Genomic DNA, 8,930 nt, shown 5'->3' on the forward strand with positions numbered 1-8,930 from the left:
ACTGTTCAGCAGTACTTTACTGTATTTAATCAAGTTTTGGTTCAGATTAGATTGGCTGTTAATGTGGACTAGTCCTGATGGACACGCATGGCAATGCCTAAAAAAAATATCAAATACAAACTGTTTTTGTTTTATCAAGCAGTTTATACTTTTTTATATTAGCAGTTTATACTAGAATCTTTCTGGCATATCCATGAGTTTGAGTTGGGTCCCACTGTATTTCCATTCTTCTGGGTGCAGAAAATGTAGGCGAGTTGCAATTTAACAGAGCTATTGGTATAGTAGAAGAAATTATATACCCAATAAACTAAGATTATATGTAGCCGGTGTCCTGAAAACAAATACCATGTCAATTTATTGGCCTTACATGATGTCAGCAATTCTACATGTAATATTTATAAAAACTATAATTTTTATGCATTCTTTATGTCTGCAGTAGTAGAAGTGAATATTCATAACAAATTTCTTATCTTTTTTCGGGGGATATTTTACTGTATTATGATTGTGTATTTATCATTTGTAAAATATAATGTGTGTAATTACTTAATTGTAGTTACTGGATGAGAGTTACATACACGGTGCCCTATCTTCCCAGTACTTTGTCATATGACCTATACAGTAGTCATAATGGCTTAGTGCTTTCTCCTGATAATTACTCTACCTCTGTCATATAATTCTTTGAAACTATTAATTGTTTTTGCATCAGTTGCCTTCTCCCATGTTCCAATCATCTACCACTGCAAAACAACTTTCTAATATTTTTGGCACCTTTCTTTACTAAGATTAAATCTATGACCTCCTCTTCTTGAAGTTGCAGGTTTCAAGAATGTATGTATGTGCATGTGTGCGTGTGCCATAGTCCCACCGAAACAAAGCTTCTTGGCCATGCAAGTTTCTATGTACTTGTGTGGTGTGATCTCATTACTCAAGGTTTGTCATTAATTTTTCTTTTGTCAGAAGACATTGTTGATCAAAAGTAGTAGTACTAAAAATTACTGTATTGAGAAAAGTGAACAAGGTTGGGGCGTGATTACCTACATTCTGCTTACATTGAATTTCCAGGATAAGACTGATCTTCAGAAGGATTACCTGTCGAGGATTCTGAGGATCAACGTCCCTGCAGCCTGGTCTCTGACCAGGCCTCATGGTTGGTGGGCTGGTCAACCAGGCTGTTTAATGTAGCTGCTTGCAGCCTGATGCATGAGTCACAACCTGGTTGATCAGGTCTCATTGAAGGTGTTTGTCAAGCAAAGTAAGGATAAGTAAAAAAATATTATATTTTTCAGTATACTGGTAGTATTTTTGAAATGTATTGTTTAAGCTTACTTGTGTTTTCAACCACTGCAAAGCTTTGTTGTACCATTTGCTGTAAGAAAATTCCTAAAATATCCTTGATAACAAAAAAATTCTCTAGTTGATGTAATGCAAATCATAGTTTGTTGGACCAGATCTGATCACACTTAGCTTTTATAATTGAGGCTCTGTTGGACTTTATTTATATTTATAATTGAGTGGGTATGGAGAAATTGCCAAATCTGCATTTGATAGTGTTACTCTGCCAGAGTATTGGAAACAAAATCTGTAATTGTATCACTAATATGAGAGAGTAGTAATAAGAATTATATAAGGATTAGTCTACTATGCAGATGATGAGTCACAATAACGTAGCTGAAGTTTGACTGAAGACTGAGGTCGATTGACAATCGATTTGATAAGGGTCCAGGATGGACTAAAACGTTGTCGTCTCTTCAGTTTCTAGCGTGTTGTTTGGTCAACACTAGTCTACTAGGTGCAGTGGCCAAAGTATCTGGCAGGATAGTGATCAAAAGAATACAGGAAATAAATAAGAAATGGGTCAGTGATGAATAAGGTAGGTTCTGTGGTGGAGGATTGTGTGTATCACGTACATTATTTGTTTTGAGATACAGTACAGTAGTTGTAAAGAAGGCATATGAGAATGATTGTAAGGTGTATATGGCCACGATGAACTTTGAAAGACGCATAAGGCAAAGTTAGAGAAAGACTTGGGAGCAGGATAAGCATGTATGGAGTTGGCAGAGCTTTGTTAAATGGAATGTTTATTTTATATGGAAGAAGCAGTGCATATGTGAAAGTATAATAAATGAATGGTTTGATAATTATGTAGGTGTATGCCAGAGCTGTATGATATGCTCTTGCTTGATCAGTCTACACATGGATGGAGCCAAAAGGGAGGCTGATAGAAGAGCATTGAAGGAAGGTGTAAACCTAGTGTATCCTGTATATCTAATGTATTGCAATTGGATTATGTTAAAATTTATGTATACAGGTGGTACATTATTTTTGCAGCCCAGTTGAAAGTTTTATTGATGTATGGGAGAAGACTTAAGTGAATGTGGAAAAAAAGTAAAGATTTGGTTGTAATAAGAAAAGAAAATTTAATGGGAAAAGAATTTGCATGATCAAATCTTCAATCTGTATAAATACCTGGAATGTGTGATTGATAAAAAAAAGAGGAATTTGTGTAATCAAATTGATGTTTTTTCCTTGGCTTGTTTTTCCTTCCTTGTTTTTTCCTTCCATCATAACAGATCATGGGAAATGGTTTTGTCTAGGTTACATATCGGTCACACCTGCTTAACTCGTGGTCATTTTATGGAGCAACGTAATGCTCCTTCTTGTCTAACCTGTATTGTCCCACTTAGTCGTGCATCTCCATGTAGAATACCCTAATTTTCGAGATCATATCTTGCTTTCCTAATATACCTAGAGGTCACTAGTTCCTTAGTAGAATCCTTGATGAATTTAATACCTTTGATATTGCTCACCTTATGTCCTTTTTGTTCTATTGGCATCTCGAGTGATATTTAGCTTCTTTTGAATATACAGTGGCACAAACGGTGCTACATAGTCTTCACGGCTTGGCACTTTTTTTAATACTTGATAATTCAAAAGGAACACCATACACTTAATTTTATGAAGTGATGGGATGCTGCTGTTAATAATAGCTAGAGTGTGAAAGTGCTTGTTTATCTATGGTGCTATTTAGTCTGAATGTTGTAATGAATGGACAAGTAATATATATTTTGCAATATCAAATTTTTCACTATATTCCATCTTTTTTCAAGTAGTGCCATCCAACCTTATGATAGTGGGAGACAGGATAATGGGTGTAATAATTGCTAGATTAGGTTGACAGCTAAATGAAATACTGGTTGCTTTATCTTTTGGTAATTAAGCTTCATACTGTAGTAGTCATCTCTCACTTGTGACATCCATGTTGGTAGATACTGTACTGTAGTCACTCAGTATTGTTATACTTGAATGACCCTTTTATCTTCACTCTACTAATATGCTCTCTTGTTTTGAGTGTCATAAATGAAAATAGTATGTCTTTTGTGTATGTACTCAACTACACGTAGACCCCAACTTACACCACGACTCAAGTCATCGTCCTCACAATTGCTTCAGAGAAGTCCTATCTCACTTTCTGTTGATTCCCCTCATTAAATACCTGGTCAATTGGCAGGAATAGCAGTCCAAACCACTTCAGTGCTCCCACTTGGTATGAGGATGTATTATCTGAGGCTTGCCTTTCACCCCCCCCCCCCCTCCCCAACATATGCTAAGTGCAGGCTAAGGCGTTTCACACATTAAAGATAGTCTCCTGTACTGTACTATAGATGATTACGCCTAATACCTCTGTCCCTTGTGTATCTCCTTTAACATTATGATGTAATTGATTCGTTTATATCTGTGTTAGTATTCTGTCTAATATGTTTTCTTTATCACTAGCCTTACATTTGGTAGTGGTATATGAAAGTCACAAAAGGGATTGAAGTGTTGATAGTCCAGTTGTAACCTTGGATGTTTCTGTTTACAATGATTTTAATGAATAAAGACACTGGATATGGAGTATTAACCTGCAGCTCTCTTCAAATTAATACTCATATGCACAAAGCTGTGATATCAATATAATTAAGCAATACTAAATAATATAAGTGATGGTAATGTCTTCTCACAGACATAATAACATAAGATAAAAACCCACGCTTATTTATTTATTTGTTTGTGAAATTTATGTAATGAATTACACCAAGTCTTTCACACACTCCTGAGTGCTTTGTCAAGGTCTGAGTATCTGGTTAGGACGAGACTTGCATTGCAATGACTAAAATCAACGACTTTATGGCTATTATTTCAGAAATGCATAAGTGTGGGGTTTCATACTAAGTAACATTGTATTAATAATTTTTTGCCTCAAATATTAAGTTATATCATAAACTTACCGCTTGGGTACCAACTTAGCATGACAGAATGGTACTTGTATGCCATTTCTGGGCTTCGAGGGGGATTGCATTGGCCTGTCTGTTGAAGGAGCCACCCTTAGTAGGTGGATATAGGTGTTCAGGCTAGGGAGCTAGAAGAAAAAAATATTTTTATACTGGCATGAGCAAATTATTGACATCAATGGTCTTCCTTGGGGAAAAAAAAGTGCCATTAGATGAGGTATGCTGTCTGCACTGATTCAACTCCCCATTCTGCCCTGGTATGTGGTATCCCATGACCCCCAGAATTCAACCTTTATGTTATCATAAATTTGTGTCTTGACCTGCTATAATTTCTTGAAATTATAGTACTGTATGTTCTGAATTTACCTGTGAGCCATCATCTCTAGAGGCTTCCACAGGAACAGGAACAGTATGCAATATTATTTTGTCATTTATGGCTTCAGCATGTATACAATTCGATGGGTGAAAAAAATTGTCTGCTCTACATTGTGGCTTGGAGAACTTGAAGTTGTTGTCTCTTGTGTGTGTTACACTGGAAGTTTTAAATAAATGATCAGGATTAATACTGCATCCTTCAATTTGTTGAATATTTTAAAGGTCTCAACACCTTTATATATATACTGTAATAGGGTTAGTAAAACTAAAAAGTTTTACAAACTAAAGTCCTTTTGAAAACGAAATCTGTGCTTGGATACAGTAGTTCGGATGGAGACACCAGAATTTGTACAGCTGAATTACCACTTTCTTTTCATATAAAGAAAAAGGTTCATTTGATTTGTTGTTGTTGTTATTATAGATTCAGCTACTCGGAACAAGTTCCAAGTAGCACAGGCTATGGTGAGCCCGTAACTTACCTGGCACAGGAGCGGGGCAAGTAGCATGGGCTATGGTGAGCCCCTAGTGGACTTACCCGACACAGGAGCGGTGCTGTGTGTTCATTTGATTATTCCTGTGGTTTGAATGGGCATTTTGTTATTGTAGCTCCTACTTGCCGAGCAACTCTTAGATGACTGGTGGAAGATTATCGTCATGTCCTTTTCTTTGTTGTCCTGCTGCCGGGTCATGGCTTCTGATATATTAGTTATAATTTGCATTTTTGTTCACAACATACAAGGTCTTGCATTTTTCAACACTGAAAGGTATTTGAAAGGTATTTACTAGTCTTTTGACCATTTGTGATGTTTATGTAGTTGTTTTGCAAGGCCTCAATATAATTTTTGCAGTTTTAATAATATTCTAAGTGATGGTAACATCATGTGCTAGATTTGAGCATGTTATATATTACCATACAGTATACAGCACAAATTTATCTATGATACTTCTTTATACAAAAATGGTCTATAAGTATAATATTGGTCATTTGCCTGTGTTAAGCATTTAAAACAAGCATACTTAATCCTTAATTAAAACATTAACATGAGAAGTAGAATCAGTAAGTCGAATTCCAACAGCCGTTGTTGAGTTCGTTTCAGACATTTGTATACTGACAATATTGTACAGTATTGCATTGACTTGCTAATATTAGTGTTCTTCTATTCAATTTTGTACAAATATTTTTCAAAATATTGAATTCATATACAGTATTGTAGTAATTAGATTTTGTTTTTTTTTCTAACCTGTATGCATGTGTGTATATGAAAACTTATCAACCCATTTCCCCCTCTTTTTACACACGTGTGTGGATATTGTATTTTATATACATCACTCTCTCTTACAAGCTCAATTTTTATGAATGTTCTTTTTGCATTTATTTTCCAAGATATATTTTTAGTAAATCAGTTAAGGAAACTTTGCAAAAACTTTTGTTTTTAATTTTCTCTAATTGTCTGATATTAGCCTCTTGTTTTTCTGAATGTATTCTGGGTAGGTTACATATTGATCACACATAATTAACTCGTGGACACGTAATGGAACAAAGGCCTGCACTTTACTGTCAGAACTGCATTGTCCCCACTTACAGTTGTGCACTTATAGAATGTAATGATTTTCAGGATGATTAGAAATCCTATTTTCCCAATGTCACTACAAGTCATTTGTCTTTGTTAATAATCTGATACCTTAAACATTGTTTTACTCTCATATTAGCATCTAAAAGTATATACTTGGTATAAGAATTTGTGACTGTTTTGTGCCACAGACAGTGCTAAATAGGCTGCCAGGCTCAGTGTCTTCTCTTGATAATTGTTTATTTGCTCATGTGTATACATCCACAGCTCACCCATTAGAGCTCTTGCCATCTCATCCTGGATCATAGGACAGCCTTTTTGTCAGTAGCCATTACGGTATTCTCAGGAATGGAAACTGCAAAATATCAGGCAGTACCACAGATATTTGTGCATAGATGAATTTGTTTATGGATAACTATAGTGTTAGTGCACTGGAGAATGGTGTGTGTATGTTGTGAGAGAGTACAGTGTGTGTGTGTGTTTATTGGGGAAGGGTATGGAATGTGTGTGTGTTTGTGGGGAAGGGGGTGTAATTGGATGCTTATGTTTCAGTAACTGGAAGAGAGGTCTTTCCCCACCTACTTGCTGTGTTGCCTCTGTTGCATTAATTATAGGTGTGTGTGTGTGTTGGAAAGGCATTAATTATAGGGGTGTGTGTGTTGGAAAGGCATTAATTATAGGTGTGTGTGTGTGTTGGAAAGGCATTAATTATAGGGGGGTGTGTGTGTTGGAAAGGGTATAGGATATTTCTGAGCTGGGGAAGGATATAGGGTGTGTGCTTGTAAGAGTAAATTGAAGTAAGGGATGCAGTATGCTGCTGGAATTGTTTTGTTAACTCATAATTTTTATTTATTTAGGCTTCTGTATGAGTATGAACACTTATTTTGGAGTTTAATGGGCATTATACTGTACTCGATATAATTCAAATTCAAAATTCAAAAAATTCAAATGTTTATTCAGGTAAAGTACATATATACAAGGGGTGATATATTGCTGAATTTATAGATAGAGCTACAGGTAGTGCCTAAAGCCACTATTATGCAAAGCGTTTCAGGCAGGAAACGCCCGAATGAAATAGTACTGTATGTCTCATGGTTAAGCTTATTTTGACTTGTATATACAGTATAAGGAATCTTTATTCTTTGTAATATTGTGAAAGAAATTAATACACTGTACTGTATGTGTTTTGTGAAATATATAAAAAGAAAAGTATATACGCGTACACTATACAGACAACTACTGTATATTCTTTCCAGACACAGACACAGACTGCAACTATCAGAGAAACCTATTTTCCAATATAAATAAATGTTCTGAAATACAGTATTCAGTTAAAAAATCAACTAAAAGAACTTGTGCTGTGATTTCAGAAATGTTAATATGTAAGTTTATACTACATAAACAGTACAAGATATTCACTTGTAAACATGTTTTTTTTATATACAGTATTTACTTCCTTCTAGCATTCCATTATAATGAATTGTACACATTTGAAAGAAAGTGTAATTTTTATGAATTTTGACTAAGAAGTTTTGCATACTGTATATTTGAGCCTACTTCGAGAGAGGCAAATAAACTAGCCACCTGAAATATGGGTAAATGTTAAAAGCTATAGATCATCGCTAACCTTTGAGTGTGCCTTGCATAGTTTTCATGGGTATTCAAACTATTGTATCCATTAATTTTTATTGGGATTTTATATTTATCCTCTGGATGGATACATCTAGCCTTAGAGTCCAAGTCAGTCTTGATGTTAAGGGAAGAGTCAATGTCAGCCAGATAATTCCCAGCATTTCTTATTACAATTGTATATACAATACAGTATTTGTGTCATTTGTAACTTTTCATAATGAGACAAATCATTCAAATATATTTTAATTTTTGTCTAAGAGTGTCACTTATGTTTATTGATATTTTTGTATAATATTGAAAACAAATATAGATGGTTGTATAACAATAATTTCATTTACCTTAAAAAACACATAGAAATGTAATTTTTTTCTAAATACTATTAAGATAAATGCTTAATTATTAAAAATTATAAACGCATGCCACAACAGGAATGTCTGGTTATTTTCATCGCCCCCGTAATAATCCACAAGGCCGTCAGAAAGTTATTATTGTGAAGTAGGCTTAGCTGTGTCAGCGGTGGACAGCGTTTCGGATTCGTAGTCCTGAGATTCCGGGTTCGATCCCCGGTGGAGGAGGAAACAAATGGGCAAATTTTTTTTTCACCCTGATGCCCCTGTTACCTAGCAGTAAATAAGTACCTGGGAGTTAGACAGCTGTTACGGCCTGCTTCCTGGGGGGGGGGGGGGGGGTAACAAAAAGGAGGCCTGGTCGAGGACTGTGCCGCAGGGATGCTAAACCCCGAAATTATCTCAAGATTACCTCAAGATAGCTGGGCTCCAAATAACTTGTTGGAAAATCTCAGAGAAGAGATCACAACATTGGATATTTTTTTATATACAGGACCGTAATTGTTAAGGGCGTGTGAGTGAGAACACCCACCGCGTAGGTTCGAATCCTCATCACGGCTCCTACAGCTGATGATCGGGTGACCCGGTGAATGCCTACATCTGTCCTAGAACTGAGCTTTGGGACACCGGCTGGTGGTGGGCTACTTATCCCCTCCCTCCAAACGAGTTGGGGAGGTGGGGCGAACGAGCTCGCGCTAATTCTGAGATAATTCGATCATTTGTTTACATAGATG

The sequence above is a fragment of the Procambarus clarkii genome, chromosome 31 (assembly GCF_040958095.1).
Source record: "Procambarus clarkii isolate CNS0578487 chromosome 31, FALCON_Pclarkii_2.0, whole genome shotgun sequence".
Classification (NCBI taxonomy): domain Eukaryota; kingdom Metazoa; phylum Arthropoda; class Malacostraca; order Decapoda; family Cambaridae; genus Procambarus; species Procambarus clarkii.